The sequence below is a fragment of the Erpetoichthys calabaricus genome, chromosome 16 (assembly GCF_900747795.2).
Source record: "Erpetoichthys calabaricus chromosome 16, fErpCal1.3, whole genome shotgun sequence".
Classification (NCBI taxonomy): Eukaryota; Metazoa; Chordata; class Cladistia; order Polypteriformes; family Polypteridae; genus Erpetoichthys; species Erpetoichthys calabaricus.
The window spans coordinates 47,154,877-47,177,314 of record NC_041409.2 but is presented as its reverse complement, the minus strand read 5'-3'; the positions used below and the strand labels follow the sequence as shown (position 1 = coordinate 47,177,314).

At 39.4% G+C, this 22,438-nt stretch overlaps 1 protein-coding gene across 2 annotated transcripts in view; it reads left to right on the top strand.

Moving 5' to 3' along the window:
* Positions 1–22,438, top strand: part of LOC114666574 (butyrophilin subfamily 3 member A2-like) — a 138,016-nt gene that overhangs the window by 69,179 nt on the left and 46,399 nt on the right. The gene's annotated exons all lie outside the window — the stretch shown is intronic.

Below are 22,438 nucleotides of genomic sequence, written 5' to 3'. Positions count from 1 at the left end.
TTTGTGATGTTTCACATGTTTTCTAGAAAACAGTCTTATGTCAGTCTGTGAACACAATGAACCAATTATTAATATATATTATTGATTCTTTGAGGAAAGGGTTTAGTTTAGAACCAAAATATAGTTTTAATTTAAGCAGAAAAGCTTTCCAGGAAAATTTGAAGTAGCACTACATAATTCACAGCCAATCTGTGCACTCCATGTTAGAAAGTGGATAACCTCAGTAGTAAAGGGACTATTAAGGAAGGTATAGAGTGATTTGGAAATTGTAGAAGGAGAAGTTCTGCTTAGATTAAATATGCTGAAATAAAGCAAATCACCAGCACCAGATAAAATTTATCCTCAAGTGCTGAAGGTGGTTAGCAAGTACATATATACAGTAATCCCTCCTCGATCGCGGGGGTTACGTTCCAGAAACCCCTGCGAAAGGTGAAAAGCCGCGAAGTAGAAACCATATGTTTATATGGTTATTTTTATATTGTCATGCTTGGGACACAGATTTGCACAGAAACACAGGAGGTTGTAGAGAGACAGGAACTTTATTCAAACACTGCAAACAAACATTTGTCTCTTTTTCAAAAGTTTAAACTGTGCTCCATGACAAGACAGAGATGACAGTTCCGTCTCACAATTAAAAGAATGCAAACATATCTTCCTCTTCAGAGGAGTGCGCATCAGGAGCAGAGAATGTCAGAGAGAGAGAGAAGCAAACAATCAAAAATCAATAGGGCTGTTTGGGCTTTTAAGTATGCGAAGCACCGCCGTATAAAGCAGCTGCAAGGGAGAGAACAATGTGAAGGTAGTCTTTCAGCATTTTTTAGAGGAGCGTCCGTATCCTCTAGGCCAGTATGCGAACAGCCCCCCTGCTCACACCCCCTCCGTCAGGAGCAGAGAATGTCAGAGTGAGTAAGAGAGACAGAGAAAATCAAACAATCAAAAATCAATACGTGCCGTTCAAGCTTTGAAGTATGCAAAGCACCGTGCAGGAAGCATGTCGCTTGACAAAGCCAGAAGGGAGCAATGTGAAGATAATCTTTCAGCATTTTTAGATGAGCATCCATATAGTCTAGGGGTGCGAACAGCACCCCTGCTCACACCCCCTCCGTCAGGAGCAGAGAATGTCAGAGCAAGAGAGAGAGAGAGAAGTAAGCAAACAAAAATCAATATGTGCTGTTTGATCTTTTAAGTATGCGAAGCACCGTGCAGGAAGCATATCGCTTGACAAAGCAGCCACATGTAAGCCCAGCAAGGATAGCAGCAATGTGAAGGTAGTCTTTCAGCGTTTTTTGAGGAGCAGCCGTATCCTCTAGGGGTGCGAACAGCCCCCGTGCTCACAATATATTTCAGGAGTTTTATTTAATACGTAATACGGGCTCTGGTTGGGTAGCTTCTCAGCCATCTGCCAATAGCGTCCCTTGTATGAAATCAACTGGGCAAACCAACTGAGGAAGCATGTACCAGAAATTAAAAGACCCATTGTCCGCAGAAATCCGCGAACCAGCAAAAAATCCGCGATATATATTTAAATATGCTTACATATAAAGTCCACGATAGAGTGAAGCTGCGAAAGTCGAAGCGCGATATAGCGAGGGATTACTATAAACCCTTGATGCATATTTCTAGGAAGTCACTGCACACTGGGAAATTACAAAGGACTGGAAAATGGCAAATATTATCCCATTATATAGAATTGGTGATCGGGCAGATCCAAGCTACCTTAGATCAGTAAGCTTAAAGTGCATCACAGGTAAATTAATGGAATGAATTATTAAGGAAAGACTGAGCAACACATGGAAAGAAATTGAGATTTACTGAACAGTCAACATTGGTTCAGAAGAGGAATGCAGTGTTTTACTAACATGCTAGAATTTTATGAGGAAGCAACAAAAGGGTATAATAAAAGTGGAGCATATGATATTATTTATCTGGACTTTCAGAAGGCATTTGATAAGGTGCCACATGAGAGGTTGGACATCAAATAAAAGAAGTGGGAGTTCAGAATGTTGTTTGTAGATGGGTGCAAAATTAGCTCAGACACAGGAAACTGAGGGTTATGGTGTGAGGAATCCTCTCAGAATTGTCAAGAGTTGTGTCCCACAAAGGTCAGTTCTAAGGTTTAATACATATGGGGAGATTCACTCGAAAGAGGTCTTGAGTATTCTGTTGTAACTCCTGTTAGGATGAAGCAATGTGAACCAAAACAATATGCTATATACCTTGATGTATGTGTAATCGATTGCATTATATAGATAGATAGATACTTTATTAATCCCAAAGGGAAATTCACATACTCCAGCAGCAGCATACTGATACAAAAACAATATTAAATTAAAGAGTAATAAAAATGTAGGTAAAAACAGACAATAACTTTGAATAATGTTAACGTTTACCCCCCCAGAGTGGAATTGAAGAGTCACATTGTATGGGGGAGGAATGATCTCCTCAGTCTGTCAGTGGAGCAGGACAGTGACAGCAGTCTGTCGTTGAAGCTGCTCCTCTGTCTGGAGATGACACTTTTGAGTGGATGCAGTGGATTCTCCATAATTGATAGGAGCCTGCTGAGCGCCCGTTGCTCTGCCACAGATGTCAAACTGTCCAGCTCCATGCCTACAATAGAGCCTGCCTTCCTCACCAGTTTGACCAGGCGTGAGGCGTCCTTCTTCTTAATGCTGCCTCCCCAGCACACCACCGCGTAGAAGAGGGCACTCGCCACAACCATCTGATAGAACATCTGCAGCATTATTGCTGATGTTGAAGGGCGCCAGTCTTCGAAGGAAGTACAGCCAGCTCTGTCCTCTCTTGCACAGAGAATCAGTATTGGCGGTCCATTCAAATTTATCATCCAGCTGCACTCCCAGTTATTTATAGGTCTGTACCCCCTGCACACAATCTCCTCTGATAATCACGGGGTCCAGGAGGGGCCTGGGTCTTCTAAAATCCACCACCAGTTCCTTGGTTTTGCTGATGTTCAGGTGTAAGTGAGTAGTTATATGCATGCACTTTCTGTCAAAAATGATTTATGACCTTTAAGCCCCGCCCCTTTGGGCTGTCGTTAAGCCCCGCCCCTTTTTGATGGATGTGTGACCCTAACCCTCCCCCGGGACCTGTCAAGGGGTGGGGTTGAGGGGTTTTGATGGATGTGTGACCCTTCCTTGAACCCACCCCCACCCACATGCTTGGTTCTCCTTTCTGTCAAGAGCAGACTTGATGGATGTCTGCCCCTTCCTTTACCCTACCCCTCTCCCGAGGACAAGTCTAGGCATGTCAGGGTCGTCAACATGTGCCCAGGTATGAAGGACCTGCCTCTGCCTCGGCTCCCGGTCAGGCAGGCCCTGATGACTGGCCCCTTTCACTTCTTTGCTCACTTCTTCCTGAGGACAGGCCAAGAGCATGTTCCAGCCGGAGTGATCTACCTTATAGCCTTTCCTGCCTCTACTGTTTTGGGTAAGAACTCCTGTATTTAAAATATCTATTACTTTAAATATCTAAACTTTGGTTTAGCACTTGTAAACCGTTTTTTATTTTTATCTAAGTCAAGCAGAGAAAGACCCCAGACAGTCTTTGCGCTGTCCATGGGCTTTCACTCTCTCCCCACAGTTGAGGTATGAGAGCTGAGCAGGCACGCAGGGGATGTCATCCCTTCCTTGAACCCGCCCCTTAACCACCTGATTGGTTCTCCATTCTGTCAAGCGCAGCCTTGATGGATGTCTGCCCCTTCCTTCACCCCGCCCCCCACTCCCCTCTCCCGAGGACAAGTCTAGGCATGTCAGGGCCATCGACATGTGCCCAGGTATGAAGGACCTGCCTCTGCCTCAGCATGAAGGACCTGCCTCTGCCTCGGCTTCCGGTCAGGCAGGCCCTGATGACTGGCCCCTTTCACTTCTCCCGAGGACAGGCCCAGAGCATGTTCCAGCCGGAGCGATCTACCTTATAGCCTTTCCAGCCTCTACTGTTTTGGGTAAGAACTCCTGTATTTAAAATATCTATTACTTTAAATATCTAAACTTTGGTTTAGCACTTGTAAACCGTTTTTTATTTTATCTAAGTCAAGCAGAGAAAGATCCCAGACAGTCTTTGCGCTGGCCATGGGCTTTCAATCTCTCCCCACAGATGAGCTATGAGAGCGGAGCAGGCAGTCTCTGTGTGATGCCCCAGGGGGCGAAGCTCCAAGCGTACACGCAGGCAAGCGGCTCTCTCTGTCTACATAGCAGAGTACCTGGGTCTCTAAAAACCTGACAGTCTCTGAGCCCCTGAGAGCAGGCACGTGTGAACAGCTGTAAACCCCCTCCTGCTGTGTTCTGCGCAAGCATCCTTATCAGCAGCTGGGTATAGCTGCAAACACTATGAGCCTGGAGCTCCGCAGGCTGGGAAACTGACAACCCCCTAACCCCTCCCTGCTGTGTTGTGCGCGCACACTCGAGTACGTACTGTTTAGGGGCTGAGTTCTGTGCAGGCGCTAAATGTCCTATAGCTGTAAGATATGAGCGTCCCGCTGGGGGATTCCCTTGTGAGTTCGCTTGCAATCTCACACACCCCTTGATGGCTGCCCTTCTGTCCATGATATGTAAAGGTTGTACACAGTTAAAGGATTTTAAAAATCATACGCAGTTAAATAATAGGCAGCAGGGACCTTTTATAGCCATTTGAGACAAAATCTATCCTTGGCTTTATAATTTATATAAAACAATCCCTTTTTTCATACCCTTTTAAATATAGTTTGATATAAGCCTTGTAAAAATCACACAGACGTATGCAACAGTTCCCTTTTAAATTGCGTATAAAAAGCTGTCCTCGGGTGTATAATTTATATGAAAAGTATTTCCAATACATATATCAGCTGGCCCTAAGGAAACATATTGTGGAAGCAAGCGTTTAATTGTCTAAACATTAGATTGCCTTCAACATGCAGTCATTCTGGGGATAGAGAAAGGCGCTTTAAAACAATCTTTGGCAATCCATACTTTCCAAAGCACATTGCCACCAGCTCCGGCAGCCTGAAGCTAAGGGGGTGGGGGTTCACACTTCAGCTGTTAGTCCGGCTCAGTCCTTATGCTGACACAAAAGATGTTCACACATAATTACTTTGACATAAGTTCGTATCTTCCAGGTTCAGTTTAAAACGAACTTAAAGTGAGGCCAGACATTTGCTAAAAGAAATCTACGCACAACAAAGGCTCCTTTTATAAAAATACCGGACTTTTTGGTGTCTGGCCAAAGGTTTAGATGTAATTTTTGTTCATAAAGACCATTCTGCACAGAGCACCGACAGTCAATATAATGGTAAGACCTATTCATGATTATTATAAGCGTTAAACGTGCATGTTTTAAAACGGAGGGGCTGAATCCTTATATTTTATCCTTAATATTAATATTTCCACAGTTGATTCTCCGGTAATTCCCTTTTAAAAATGATATTTGTTTACAACGTGTTTGAGTACTTGTGTAGGAGCGTGAGCGCGCTCGTGTGAATAAATTGTAGCATTTTATATTTCTACTAGCAAAATACCCGCGCTTCGCAGCGGAGAAGTAGTGTGTTAAAGAGGTTATGTAAACATATATATACATAAACATATATACTTATATACATATCTACATATACACATATATACACATATATATATATATATATATATATATATATATATATATATATATATATATATATATATATATATATATATATATATATATATATATATATATACACATATACAAATTTACATATCTACATATATATATATATATATATATATAGATATAAATATAGACATACATATATACATACATACATTCACACACATATATATAGAGCAAAATACCCGCGCTTCGCAGCGGCGAAGTACTGCTTTAAAATTTTAAAAAATAAACTGAGGGAAATTATACCAATAATTATTTGTTAAGGATCTCTTTGTATACCATGTTGTCAGTTCGCCCCTCCGGTTGTAATATGACCAAGTTGTGCGCTGAGCTTACTCTTGAGCATGCAACGTATACTTGGCGATGTGAAAAGCAAATCAAGAACAGCAAGACCACGCCAGCTGCGGAGCTCAGCTCGGAGCGAAATGAAGTGAATGAAATGAGGTGAATGGGAGGGGAGATGATCACGTGACTCCAACACACGTCAGTTCAAATCGTGGTACTGACACCACTGTGTGACCCTGAGGAAGTCACTTCACCTGCCTGTGCTGCAAAAAACAAAAGTAATGTAACAAATTGTACCTCAGATGTTGTAAGTTGGTGGAATAAAGGCATAAGTAAAATAGATAAATATGTATTATACACATAGGAACTATTCATTTATTTTCAGTTAAGTCATCTGCAGCAAACTTTTATAAATGAGGGTTTCTGATTTTTAGATAGTGCAAACTGTTTCTTCTTCATTGACGTTTTCTCTTGGAGAGCTTTCTTATTAATTTTTCAACATTGTGTAAAATAAATGTATAAAGTAACATAAAAGGTTTAAATACTGGTTATCCTTACAGTAAAATATTACTAAAGAGATACAAAAAAAGTAAAATGGATATGTTCTTTTTCTTTAAGGAGATTAAATATTACTGAAGAAAGAAAAAAAAAATTAAACAGCCAAATGGGGCTATGCATACGAACTTAAAAGGTTTAAATAAAACAGAAATATATATTTTATTTTTACTTGCTTAACTTGTGGAGGGTGTATCCTGTAGCAAAGCCCTAACTTTTTTCGTGAAAGCCCATTTCAGTCAATAAGTCTTATGTGTGTGTTTATGTATGTGTGTATATATATGTAGATATGTGTATATGTAGATATGTATATATATGTATATGTATATAAATGTTTATGTGTGTGTGTATATTATATATATATATATATATATATATATATATATATATATAAAAGATAGCAACACTTATAACAATGACAACACAATTACATTGACAATCATGTTACGTTATTTTTAAAATGTTTCCTTTTTTTTCATAACCTCTTTAACACACTACTTCTCCGCTGCGAAGCGCGGGTATTTTGCTAGTATATATATATATATATACATACATATACACACATACATGCAGTTTCAATAACATAGAAATCAATATAAATATTAACATCATTATCATATGAGAATATGAAGTAATATATAAGAAGCACATTTCATATAAATATAAATTATTAAACAGTAAAATCTTCTTCTGTAATTTGCTACCGTGGCAATTTGTGTGTCTGTCCAGGATTTTAAATCACCTGTAGCTCGCAAACCGTTTCACCTATTGTCTTGAAATCTGGTACACATATAGTACGTCACGTCTACTATCCGCTTTATGGGTGATGATTGTATTACTCTTTTTATCTTTATTTTATTTTATTGTAGAATCAACTCCTATCTGCGCACACCAGGGCGGCCGTGGGCGGATGCGTATGGTGTATTCACTCCATGTTATCGTGCATTGCGCTGTCACTGGTATTTTGATAAAAGAATTTGAACAACATATAAGAAGCGTATAAATTATTAAACAGTAAAACATTAACATTTAAGAAGTAAAGTTACATTAAGTACTACTGCAGTGCCTTCGGGTATACCTCATTTTTTGTTTGCCCATTACATGCTTAAATGTATACATTTTTTGGTGTACCTACCCGAGAACACGCGACATATAACCGAGCGTGGGAGAAGCATGGATTTTAAACACGCGTTGAGTTCATCTGCTGGTCTCCCTCGTGGAATAACTGGTAATGTTTGACTAAAATCTACAGCGAGTAAAACGACATTACCTCCTAATTTTTTTTTTTTACGATCTCTGAGATCTTGCTTTTTTCGGTTCAAGGCTTCATAAGCTCTTTTATGTTGTATGGTGTACTTATCCCAAACCATTATCTTTGAATGTTGCAAGACTTTCGCCTTGTATGTAGATCGGGGTAATTACATTCATTGCATTCCTAGTCTGAATCACAATCTGATTGTATGGGTGGTTACCTGGCACTGTAGGGTTGCCACCCGTCCTTTAAAATACGGAATCGTGCCGCATTTGAGAATGAAATTGCTCGTCCCGTTTTGAATCAATACGGGACGGGATTTGTCCCGTATTTTTTTTATCATTTTTTTTAAAGCAGCGTCTCATGCAAATCATCCCACACGCATTTTATGAAGATGCCTCCTTTCCTACTTTTGATTGGGTAATACTTGATGTCATCGTTAGTTTGATTGGTCTTTTTAACTGTCCAGTGAGGAGGGCGGGTCTTTTAAGTAGAGTCTGCAAACTGTTGGCACTGAGATGTGGCGTCAGCGCCAGAGTTGAAGCCCCTAACGTTGCGGTCAGCAAGTCGGCTAACATCCGCCATGTGCCGTCTTTCAGTTGCGAGAAGCAGATCATAGAATGGTTGAAACTGTTGCCCCTAACGTTGCGCCACGTCATGTGGTTCGTTTATACCTCATGTCTTCTCATTAAACTTTTATCTCGCGAATATGTTATTGCAATCCGCAGCGGGAGCGTTTCTATAAACTTAATTTAAACTTACGTTTTACACCGTGCTTTGTTTCCCTTATGAACATGCTTGTATGCTTCACTCGCTCCCTTCTCAATTGTTTAATGAATTTTTTGCTCTTCGCTGTTTGCGGCTCTTCCTTCATTTCCCCCTACTTCATTCTTTTATCTCGCGAATATGTTATTGCAATCCTTAACGGGAGCGTTTCAATAAACTGATTGAAAATAGTTTTGCATTTACCTTTTTAGTAAAAGGCGAGCTTTTAAGCCTGAGAAATCACCCCATAAATGCACACGTTTAATTACACATGTGTTAATATGTATGCTTACACAGTATTAAAAGACAGTCAAAAATTAACGTCATTTACCTTCGTTCCCGCGTTTGACTCGTGCTGTAAATCTCTTCCTTGTTTTTAGTTCACGTGATTACGTAGGAGGCGTGATGACGCGATACGTGACTCCGCCTCCTCCATTACAGTATATGGACAAAAAATATGTTCCAGTTATGACCATTACGCGTAGAATTTCGAAATGAAACCTGCCTAACTTTTGTAAGTAAGCTGTAAGGAATGAGCCTGCCAAATTTCAGCCTTCCACCTACACGGGAAGTTCGAGAATTAGTGATGAGTGAGTCAGTCAGTCAGTCAGTCAGTCAATCAGTCAGTCAGTCAGTCAGTGAGTCAGTGAGGGCTTTGCCTTTTATTAATATGTATAGATCTATCTACATGTACGACAATTAATGTACAATGTTCATAGGACTGAAACAAACAATATTTACAGACTTTACAATCAATTAAGTTTTGTCTCGAGCGTCTGAAAATTCAAACAGGATCTCTCCTCTGAGAATATTCAGGCCTGGTTTAAAAGCACAGGTCGGGTGTGTAATAGCTCGAACACCCTGAACAGGGACCCAGGAATTTATATCACGGCGAATGCTTAATAGACATAATGCAGTTGCGGAGCACAAATGTTTATCAGAAGCGGGATTCGAAAACACGCTGGCATTTGTCCCTTGGATCTTAAATCCAAAGCCTTAAACAGATCGGACCTCTGGGGATAGAGAAATGCGTTTTTAAAGAACTGTTTGGCAAAGCCGTTGGGAACAATTCACACCTCACAGGCAACAGTTGTGACCAGGCTCAGGCCAGATCATGATCTTTAACACTAGAATTACCAGAGCCTACGAAAAATCTCGTAGATCCGGCCCAACTTAAATCGCTTCTTAAAACCGTTCTCACCTCTCCGCCAGCGTCTTTTGTCATCTAAATCTACTGATAAAGACAAGCTGCTAGCAGCCGGCTATTCCATCCCCCCAATGACTTAGAACGTAAACAAGCTTTTCCCAGCTCATGCCTTGATTGATTATCTGGGAGTGAAGTGGAGTTTTAGAGTAGAAATAATAGATTGTTATTTGGAACACACGCATTTCATATGTGTTGCATTTCTACAGTAATCTGTGTAAACAAATTGTTAAAACAGAAACGTTTTATATATTCTAGTAGCAAATGACAAAATGTAGGCATAAACTATATAACGTATGAAGCCTGAAGTCCAAAGATCAAAGAAACACTTTCACAAAAGGTACAAAAAAAAAAGCCACCGCCAAAAAAAGCCGCCTTAGTGTGTGATTTTGACACGCATTAGGTATCACTGCTTCCGTGGCGCAACAGTATCAGTCGATGACTGGGAAGCAGAAGGTCATGAGTTTGATCCTGCACAAGTCCCTTTTGAGAAGTGTTCTTATTTTCACTATTTTAGAATAAAAAGATACATTTGATTTCAGTCTGTAACAGCCGGTTTAATTGATAATATTTGTAAAGGTTAGCTTTATTTTTTTTTTTAAAATTCACTTTTCATTGTCTCAGTCGCGTTCAGGATCCTTCCCTACCGCCCCCCACCTGACACTGCTGTTTTCACATAAAGACGCGCTATACTTCTGCAGTGTATCACGATACATACGACCGCGTGTTTTTTTCCCCCAATATTGCCAGTCCCCACGTGTTGCTGTATGCTGTTTCTTTTGTACTCCATGACATACAGAGGAAAGCATAGTAAAGAGCAGTAACTTCAGCGCTATATGCAATCATCAGACACTCCCCATCTGACACTGCTGTTTTCACATAAAGACGCGCTAAAGCTCTGCAGTGTACTTGTGACTGCATTGTCGTACCAATGCTTGCGAACTGAAGTGTCTGCATGCACTTTTCATGGCATTACACGTGTATTTTTTGAGTATGCCCATGTAGCTCAAACACAGGAACATATGTTGATGTAGAAGTATAACAAAACAAGTGCACTTTTATTCAAGACTATAACCTAAGAAAAAAGAAAGCAAGTTGCAGTAGGCAGTTGATAAGACAGCTTGCGTGGTGGAATGCTAAGAACTGCTGATTTCCATTCCGTGCTATATAACTGTTAACATTTGAATCTAATGATTGCATATAGCGCTGTCTTATTCAGCGAACATGCAGGTGGTCAGTTGCTGAGTGCTACAACGCACATTTTAAAAAAAGAAAGAGACAAATATATGTGACGTTTTGAAGAAATCATTTTATGACGCGAATAGTACCAATCAGAAAACATCGTCGAAGTAATGCAATATTATTTGAAAACGAACAGCGTCAGATCGGGTGTGAAGTTATGCTGGCGCTGTTTGAGTCAGATCAGAAGCTGAATAAGCTGAAAAAGTAAGTAAAAAAGCATGAATTAATCAACAGAAATAACCGCGATTGACATTTTAAAGTTAACGATTTACAGTGCATACCAATTTATAAATTTAATGTCCGTTTGAGGAAAAAAAAACACTTTCTTCAAAGCTGAGAATCGAACTCACGTCTCCGTAGCACGGTAAGGCAGCTCTGCTCCAAGTCAGCAAACTGTAGCGTTAAGCCACGGAAGCTGTTGTATCATCCTTGAGCCTTTTGTAAAAGTGTTTATTTGATGTTTGGACTTCAGCCTTCACAGATTCTATAGTTTACGCCTACATTTTGTAACATTTATTACTAAAATATGAAAAAGTTTCTGTTTTAGCAATGTGTTTACACAAATTACTGTAGAAACGGAACACGCATGAAATGCATGTATTCCAAATAGCGATCTATTATTTCCATTCTAAAAATCCAGCACTTCAGTCACTCCCAGATAATCAAACAAGGCATGAGCTGGGAAAACTTAGTGAACGTTCTGCGACGGTGGGGGATGGAACAGCCGGCTGCTCGCTGCTCCTCTTAATCGGCACATTTAGAAGACAAGAGAGGTGAGAACGGTTTTAAGGTGGGCCGTATCTACGAGTTTTTTCGTAGACTCTGGTAATTCTAGTGTTAAACCCATGGCAGATCATTAGGGGGTCAGTGTTTTCTGTACGGATCCGCCTGTTTTTAAAAGTCCGAGGTAACGAAACATTTTTACATTATAAACTCTCATTTGGATAGCCAGTTGGAGAAAGCCTCCAAGGATGAACAGGGACCAGGAGCTTAATGCAACTGTGTTTTCATTCCTCTTAATGAAATGTAATTATTTTAATACAGCCTATAGTAGCCCCAAAGTCCGGATGATTTTTAGACATAACAAGTGTATTGTTGAATAATGGGGTAAATGAACAGTATAAGATGTACCTGTATGTATGAGATTATATCTTAATACACAGGGAACCTGAGACCTGGCTGTCTGTTTTTATTTACGTCTTTAAAAAGTTTGTATGTATACATTTTTCTGTGGTACCTGTTTCTTTGTAAGACAGTCATATAAAGTTTTACTTTTGCATCGGAGCTCAAGTCACCGCGTTCGAGTATGAATTTCATGTGTTTATTCAGCTCAATTTCCGTAGCGTTTAAAAGGTCGCTGGAAGCTGCAGCTTTCCACCGCATTGGAGCCTTTTGTTTTCGAAGGTACTAGACACATCTTGCGCGTGTATACATATTTATCCTCTTGAACCTATTAAACTAGTAATGAAAGGAATGGATGCACTTATGATGATTTTTAATTTTTTTTGCTTAGCTCATTTCTATAACATAGGAGCCTTTTGACAAAGGAAAACTCTGTAAATACACGTGCATTTAAATAGAGATTTATAAGAAAGCAGGTTTCTACCTTAGCCTGGTTACACAACTTATCCCAGTTTTGTACATGCATTTAAAAGCACTCACTGTTACACTAGCACAAAATTTTGATAATTTCTGTCTACTCAAAAACTAAAATTATTTCTATTAACACAGGTGATAATTAGAAAACATTTTACTATTTTTAATTAAAAAGTTAAAAACAGAAAAGCCCAATAATGATTTTTGTTTTGTCATGGGAGGGTCCTAGGGTGACACTTTTCCCCTTTATACTCTTTCTTATGTAGACCTTAACAAAATAGTTCATCACTTCCCAATTCCTGTAACTTTAGGTAATTAGACAGAGCTCCATAACAGGCAAGAGAAAAAGAAAAGTATTATAGGTCAAAAACACAGTGCCATAAAACAAAAGAAAAATAAAGTGTGAACACCACACAACCTGGTATTGCTAGATGTTTCATTTTTTCCAGGTGACCCATTTTTTTGCGTTGTGTGAGGTATCAGCCATAAGTCAAGATTTTTCCTTTATTCTTTTTTGATCAGCTTTTATACTGATTTTATAAAGGTAATCTAGGTATGATGCGGTCATCCTGTCTCCAAGACAACTTTTCCTTTATTACATTTAAATTTCTTGTCTCTGAAAATTCATTCATAGCTCTTAGAGCCAGGAGGCTATAGTGCGGTGTGCTTGTTTAACTAGAGGCAAGGGTTGTAAGAAGCGCTCTTCTGCAAATCCGAAGTTCATTGAACTAAAATCATGTTTTTAAAAATCAGCAGCTTTAGCTCATGCTAGTGACCTCATAAATGGGAGCCAACAGCTCAGCACGCATGTATAGATCACAAAATAGCAGAGCTAATTACTCTTTCTGCTTAAACTAATTATCAAATATTCAGGTAAGTCTTAATTAAACACTAAAGCATTAGTGAACAAAATACATTTTCAGTAGCCAAGTAAAATGAACAGTTGCTTTAACATGAAAATAAAGCCTCTTTAGAAAATAAAGCATCTAAAAGCATCTTTGTAAAGGTCCAATTTTAAAACCTTATAAGAAAAATCCTTGTTTCCAAAAGAGTTCTGCCCATTTTTCCAACAGTTTTCTTGACTGATCACATCCACCCCAAACATAGCATATAACTTAATTTCTGTACTGTACTCATTTTAAATGATAATAGCCAGTATAAAGTCCCTAAAGAAACTGGGTAGGAACTGGAGACATCTGATATCTTCTATCATATATCTTTTTTTGCAAGTAATTCAGATTCTACTCACAACACAAATGTACGGTTATTTTTTCTCAAATGGCCAAATCTTTGTCATGCTAATCATGAAAAAAAAGAAATAAAAATCAGATTTTATTCTCATTACAGTTTATTTGCATATTTTATTATACCTACTTAACTTTTATCAACATTTATCATATCTCTGTATTTATTTTTCTAGTATCAGAATGTAGTTTAAGTTAATTTGTTTTGGGTTCAATAGATGTATTTTTCATTTTTTCACATCTTCGCGCCCCCTAGGTGGGACCCGCCTCACAGTTTGAAAGCCACTGTTGTAGGGGTTTATTTGTAAAACACTCTGTGGCACTTCAAGCTAAATTAGATTCCCTCGGTTATTCAGCTGTCCATCCGTGTTCCATTTTTGTTATAAAATTGTATTTAGTCTCTCTTTATTTACTAAACATTTTATACGATGATTAGAAAACAGTTATCTTGTTCAGGCTTTAATTTAAATCACCATTTTCATCAACAGGTTATAACAACTTGGTACTCAGGGTGCTTTGTATAATACAAAGTTTTAGAATTATTCTGTTAACGCTTGGTAATAGCCTTCCATTTTACATCAGTTATGAGCCCCTGAAAAATAAGAATGGTTATAGTATGTTATAGGAGCCTATACACTACAGGGCTGACAATTAGGCTTATTTTGGACATGTTAGGCAAATCAGGAAGGAAAATGTTTTAGTGAATAGTTACATAATATCTATTATAGGTGTTAACACAAGGATTAAAATTTTACTAAAACTGTGAGGTTTATTCTTTCTTTTAGGTACTCCAGGTTACATAGGACAGTTATCCTTGAAAACTGCTTTTCCCCTCTGTTTGTGAAAAAGCACCCTTTGTTTTAGTAGCATTCAGGCTGAAGGGGATGTAAGTTTGAACTGTGATTCCAAGAGTCAACAAGTGTCTGCAATCTTCTTGAATACGAGTCAAAGGACCAGGGTTTGTGCGGTGATCACAGTCAAGGGCAGAGTTAAGCTAGACATTATTATTATTCCAAAATGAAACATTGACTTGCCCAAATCACAAATATAAGACAGTAAAAAACTAAGTCGCAGAGGAGAGTAAAAAAACATATTAAGACCGGATCAACAAGGGATCACCCCAAGTTCACAGCACACTACAACTGAACCTACGTGTTTTGCAGTATATTATCAGTTAAACGGTCATCTGTTTAGACCGCTCCTCAGGGTTGCAAAGAGTTGGGGAAAACATTATTTAACATCTGAGAGTATGATGCTAATTAACATTAGCCTGCTATTGTTAGGACCTTATCCGGCACTGAAAGTTGGGCTTGTGTTCCTCCAGATTCAGGAAGAACATGAAAAAGTGGAGTTATAAAGGAGTTATTACAATTTGAAAAACATTGATAGATGACAAAACCAGCATGAAAAGAAACCTTTTGAAATAAATAATAAGCTTTTTTGACATGTGCAGTCTAAGTGGTTATAACCTGTTGATGAAAATGGTGATTTAAATTAAAGCCTGAACAAGATAACTGTTTTCTAATCATCGTATAAAATGTTTAGTAAATAAAGAGAGACTAAATACAATTTTATAACAAAAATGGAACATGGATGGACAGCTGAATAACCGAGGGAATCTAATTTAGCTTGAAGTGCCACAGAGTGTTTTACAAATAAACCCCTACAACAGTGGCTTTCAAACTGTGGGGCGGGTCCCACCTAGGGGGCGCGAAGATGTGAAAAAATGAAAAATACATCTATTGAACCCAAAACAAATTAACTTAAACTACATTCTGATACTAGAAAAATAAATACAGAGATATGATAAATGTTGATAAAAGTTAAGTAGGTATAATAAAATATGCAAATAAACTGTAATGAGAATAAAATCTGATTTTTATTTCTTTTTTTTCATGATTAGCATGACAAAGATTTGGCCATTTGAGAAAAAATAACCGTACATTTGTGTTGTGAGCAGAATCTGAATTAGTTGCAAAAAAAGATATATGATAGAAGATATCAGATGTCTCCAGTTCCTACCCAGTTTCTTTAGGGACTTTATACTGGCTATTATCATTTACAATGAGTACAGTACAGAAATTAAGTTATATGCTATGTTTGGGGTGGATGTGATCAGTCAAGAAAACTGTTGGAAAAATGGGCAGAACTCTTTTGGAAACAAGGATTTTTCTTATAAGGTTTTAAAATTGGACCTTTACAAAGATGCTTTTAGATGCTTTATTTTCTAAAGAGGCTTTATTTTCATGTTAAAGCAACTGTTCATTTTACTTGGCTACTGAAAATGTATTTTGTTCACTAATGCTTTAGTGTTTAATTAAGACTTACCTGAATATTTGATAATTAGTTTAAGCAGAAAGAGTAATTAGCTCTGCTATTTTGTGATCTATACATGCGTGCTGAGCTGTTGGCTCCCATTTATGAGGTCACTAGCATGAGCTAAAGCTGCTGATTTTTAAAAACATGATTTTAGTTCAATGAACTTCGGATTTGCAGAGGAGCGCTTCTTACAACCCTTGCCTCTAGTTAAACAAGCACACCGCACTATAGCCTCCTGGCTCTAAGAGCTATGAATGAATTTTCAGAGACAAGAAATTTAAATGTAATAAAGGAAAAGTTGTCTTGGAGACAGGATGACCGCATCATACCTAGATTACCTTTATAAAATCAGTATAAAAGCTGATCAAAAAAGAATAAAGGAAAGATCTTGACTTATGGCTGATACCTCACACAACGCAAAAAAATGGGTCACCTGGAAAAAATGAAACATCTAGCAATACCAGGTTGTGTGGTGTTCACACTTTATTTTTCTTTTGTTTTATGGCACTGTGTATTTGACCTATAATACTTTTCTTTTTCTCTTGCCTGTTATGGAGCTCTGTCTAATTACCTAAAGTTACAGGAATTGGGAAGTGATGAACTATTTTGTTAAGGTCTACATAAGAAAGAGTATAAAGGGGAAAAGTGTCACCCTAGGACCCTCCCATGACAAAACAAAAATCATTATTGGGCTTTTCTGTTTTTAACTTTTTAATTAAAAATAGTAAAATGTTTTCTAATTATCACCTGTATTAATAGAAATAATTTTAGTTTTTGAGTAGACAGAAATTATCAAAATTTTGTGCTAGTGTAACAGTGAGTGCTTTTAAATGCATGTACAAAACTGGGATAAGTTGTGTAACCAGGCTAGGGTAGAAACCTGCTTTCTTATAAATCTCTGTTTAAATGCACATGTGTATTTACAGAGTTTTCCTTTGTCAAAAGGCTCCTATGTTATAGAAATGAACTAAGCAAAAAAAAAATTGAAAATCATCATAAGCGCGTCCATTCCTTTCATTACTAGTTTAATAGGTTCGAGAGAATAAATATGTATACACGCGCAAGATGTGTCTAGTACCTTCGAAAACAAAAGGCTCCAATGCGGCGGAAAGCTCCAGCTTCCAGCGACCTTTTAAACGCTGCGGAAATTGAGCTGAATAAACAAATGAAATTCATACTCGAACGCGGTGACTTGAGCTCCGATGCAAAAGTAAAACTTTATATGACCGTCTTACAAAGAAACAGGTACCACAGAAAAATGTATACATACAAACTTTTTAAGACGTAAATAAAAACAGACAGCCAGATCTCAGGTTCCCTGTGTATTAAGATATAATCTCATACATACAGGTACATCTTATACTATTCATTTACCCCATTATGTGCGCCACCACCATCTACCCAAAGCACCATGATGTTCCAACAATGATGGATGGATTAAAAGCCAAAGTCTGTATAACCATCAGCATCAAGTGACTCCGTGAAAAACCCTAACTACAAAGAGGACTATTTCATTTATGTTAGGTAGAATGCCCAGAGGGGACTGGGCGGTCTCGTGGCCTGGAACCCCTACAGATTTTATTTTTTTCTCCAGCCTTCTGGAGTTTTTTTTTTTTTTTTGTTTTTTCTGTCCACCCTGGCCATCGGACCTTACTCCTTTCTATGTTAACTAATGTTGTCTTATTTTAATTTCTTATTTTGTCTTTTATTTTTCTTCTCTTCATTATGTAAAGCACTTTGAGCTACTTTTTGTATGAAAATGTGCTATATAAATAAATGTTGTTGTTGTATTATTCAACAATACACTTGTTATGTCTAAAAATCATCCAGACTTTGGGGCTACTATAGGCTGTATTAAAATAATTACCCTAGGTTCTTGTCTATAAGCCGGACTCGTGTATAAGCCGGAGACCAAAAATCATACGAATTTTTAAAATAAAATCGTATCATAGATAAGCCGGACTCATGAATAAGCCGAACGTACTATAACCTATAACTAATATAAGGGAGGGAGGTCAGTGGTCTCACTCGCACCCATTTAATTTCTTTAAGGGGGGAGAGAGTGTGAGATATTGGCGTCTCTCTCACTCCCCGCATGGCGCGGTTGGAGCGGCCAGGGCGCGTTCTTTCTGCTCTGGGCGTCGCCGAGTCAACACGTGCGCGTAGCGGTCATTTAAATTGTGATTTTATATGTAAGCATATTTAAATATATATCGCGGATTTTTTTCTGGTTCGCGGATTTCTGCGTACAATGGGTCTTTTAATTTCTGGTACATGCTTCCTCAGTTGGTTTGCCCAGTTGATTTCATACAAGGGACGCTATTGGCAGATGGCTGAGAAGCTAGATTGCTTACTTTTCTCTCTCTCTTGGGCTGACGTATGGGGATTGAGCAGGGGGGCTGTTAGCACACCTAGACGATACGGATGCTCGTCTAAAAATGCTGAAAGATTATCTTCACGTTGCTATCTTTTGTAAAGCTGATTCCTGAAACGACATGCTGCACAGTGCTTCGCATACTTAAAAGCTCAAAGGGCACGTATTGATTTTTGACTGAAAAACAAACTCTGTCTCTCTCTCTCTCTCTCTCTCCCCCTGCTCCTGACGGAGGGGGTGTGAGCTGCCGCCTTCAACAGCTTTGTGCCGCGGTGCTTCGCATACTTAAAAGCCAAACAGCACCATTGATTTGTTTGCTAGAGATTGTTTTCTCTATCTATGTGACATTCTGTGCTCCTGACACACACTCCTTTGAAGAGGAAGATATGTTTGCATTCTTTTAATTGTGAGACAGAACTGTCATCTCTGTCTTGTCATGGAGCACAGTTTAAACTTTTGAAAAAGAGACAAATGTTTGTTTACAGTGTTTGAATAACGTTCCTGTCTCTCTACAACCTCCTGTGTTTCTGCGCAAATCTGTGACCCAAGCATGACAATATAAAAATAACCATATAAACATATGGTTTCTACTTCGCGGATTTTCTTATTTCGCGGGTGGCTCTGGAACGCAACCCCCGCGATGGAGGAGGGATTACTGTATAAGCCGGACTTATGTATAAGCCGATATTCTATTTTTTCATTTTCACAACTTTTTTCCTTAGATAAGCCGCGGCTTATAGACAAGAACTTAGGGTACATTTCATTTAGAGGAATGAAAACACAGTTGCATTAAGCTCCTGGTCCCTGTTCATCCTTGGAGGCTTTCTCCAACTGGCTATCCAAATGAGAGTTTATAATGTAAAAATGTTTCGTTACCTCGGACTTTTAAAAACAGGCGGATCCGTACAGAAAACACTGACCCCCTAATGACCTGCCATGGGTTTAAAGAGCATGATCTGGACTGAGCCTGGTCACAACTGTTGCCTGTGAGGTGTGAATTGTTCCCAAAGGCTTTGCCAAAGAGTGCTTTAAAAATGCATTTCTCTATCCCCAGAGGTCCGATCTGTTTAAGGCTTTGGATTTAAGATCCAAGGGACAAATGCCAGCGTGTTTTCGAATCCTGCTTCTGATAAACATTTGTGCTCCGCAACTGCATTATGTCTATTAAGCATTCGCCGTGATATAAATTCCTGGGTCCCTGATCAGGGTGTTCGAGCTATTACACACCCGACCTGTGCTTTTAAACCAGGCCTGAATATTCTCAGAGGAGAGAACCTGTTTGAATTTTCAGATGCTCGAGACAAAACTTAATTGATTGTGAAGTCCATAAATATTGTTTGTTTCAGTCCTATGAACATTGTACATTAATCGTCGTACATGTAGATAGATAGAAATATAAAATGCTACAATTTATTCACACGAGCGCGCTCACGCTCCTACACAAGTACTCAAACACGTTGTAAACAAATATCATTTTTAAAAGGGAATTACCGGAGAATCAACTGTGGAAATATTAATATTAAGGATAAAATATAAGGATTCAGCCCCTCCGTTTTAAAACATGCACGTTTAACGCTTATAATAATCATGAATAGGTCTTACCGTTATATTGACTGTCGGTGCTCTGTGCAGAATGGTCTATATGAACAATAATTACATCTAAACCTTTGGCCAGACACCGAAAAGTCCGGTATTTTTAAAAAAGGAGCCTTTGTTGTGCGTAGATTTCTTTTAGCAAATGTCTGGCCTCACTTTAAGTTCGTTTTAAACTGAACCTGGAAGATACGAACTTATGTTAAAGTAATTATGTGTGAACATCTTTTGTGTCAGCATAAGGATTGAGCCGGACTAACAGCTGAAGTGTGAACCCCCACCCCCTTAGCTTCTGGCTGCCGGAGCTGGTGGCGATGTGCTTTGGAAAGCATGGATTGCCAAAGATTGTTTTAAAGCGCCTTTCTCTATGCCCAGAATGACTGCATGTTGAAGGCAATCTAATGTTTAGACAATTAAACGCTTGCTTCCACAATATGTTTCCTTAGGGCCAGCTGATATATGTATTGGAAATACTTTTTATATAAATTATACACTCGAGGACAGCTTTTTTTACGCAATTTAAAAGGGAACTGTTGCATACGTCTGTGTGATTTTTACAAGGCTTATATCAAATTATATTTAAAAGGGTATGAAAAAAGGGATTGTTTTATATAAATTATAAAGCCAAGGATAGATTTTTATATTTCTCAAACGGCTATAAAAGGTCCCTGCTGCCTATTATTTAACTGCGTATGATTTTTAAAATCCTTTAACTGTGTACAACCTTTACATATCATGGACAGAAGGGCAGCCATCAAGGGGGGTGTGAGATTGCAAGCGAACTCACAAGGGAATCCTCCAGCGGGATGCTCATATCTTACAGCTATAGGACATTTCGTGCCTGCACAGAACTCAGCCCATAAACAGTACGTACTCGAGTGTGCGCGCACAACATAGCAGGGAGGGTTTAGGGGGTTGTCAGTTTCCCAGCCTGCGGAGCTCCAGGCTCATAGTGTTTGCAGCTATACCCAGCTGCTGATAAGGATGCTTGCGCAGAACACAGCAGGAGGGGGTTTACAGCTGTTCACACGTGCCTGCTCTCAGGGGCTCAGAGACTGTCAGGTTTTTAGAGACCCAGGTACTCTGCTATGTAGACAGAGAGAGCCGCTTGCCTGCGTGTACGCTTGGAGCTTCGCCCCCTGGGGCATCACACAGAGACTGCCTGCTCCGCTCTCATAACTCATCTGTGGGGAGAGATTGAAAGCCCATGGACAGCGCAAAGACTGTCTGGGGTCTTTCTCTGCTTGACTTAGATAAAATAAAAAATGGTTTACAAGTGCTAAACCAAAGTTTAGATATTTAAAGTAATAGATATTTTAAATACAGGAGTTCTTACCCAAAACAGTAGAGGCAGGAAAGGCTATAAGGTAGATCGCTCTGGCTGGAACATGCTCTGGGCCTGTCCTCGGGAAGAAGTGAGCATAGAAGTGAAAGGGGCCAGTCATTAGGGCCTGCCTGACCGGGAGCCGAGGCAGAGACAGGTCCTTCATACCTGGGCACATGTTGACGGCCCTGACATACCTAGACTTGTCCTCGGGAGAGGGGTAGGGTAAAGGAAGGGGCAGACATCCATCAAGTCTGCTCTTGACAGAAAGGAGAACCAAGCATGTGGGTGGGGGCGGGTTCAAGGAAGGGACAGATGTAAAACCCCCCTTGACAGGTCCCTGGGGGTAAACAGGGGTGGGGAGCGGGTTCAAGGAAGGGGCACACATCCATCAAAACCCCCCAACTCCACCTCTTGATAGGTCCCGGGGAAGGGTTAGGGTCACACATCCATCAAAAATGGGCGGGGCTTAACGACAGCCCAAGGGGCGGGGCTTAAAGGTCATAAATCATTTTTGACAGAAAGTGCATGCATATAACTACTTAAGTGGTTCGAGTTGCACCATTTAACAAAGTCCTTGATGAGGTTTCTATACTCCTCCTCCTGCCCACTCCTGATGCAGCCCATGATAGCAGTGTCGTCAGCGAACTTTTGCACGTGGCAGGATTCTGAGTTGTATTGGAAGTCCGACGTACATAGGCTGAACATTACCAGAGAAAGTACAGTCCCCTGCGGCGCTCCTGTGTTGCTGACCACAATGTCGGACCTTCAATTCCCGAGACGCACATACTGAGGTCTGTTTGTAAGATATGCCATAAGGTATGAATCTACTCCCATCTCTGTCAGCTTGTCCCTAAGGAGCAGAGGTTGAATGGTGTTGAAGTCGCTAGAAAAGTCCAGAAACATAATTCTTACAGCACCACTGCCTCTGTCCAAGTGGGAGAGGGATCGGTGTAGCATATAGATGATGGCATCCTCCACGCCCACCTTCTCCTGGTATGCGAACTGCAGAGGGTCGAGGGCATGTTGGACCTGTGGCCTCAGCAGG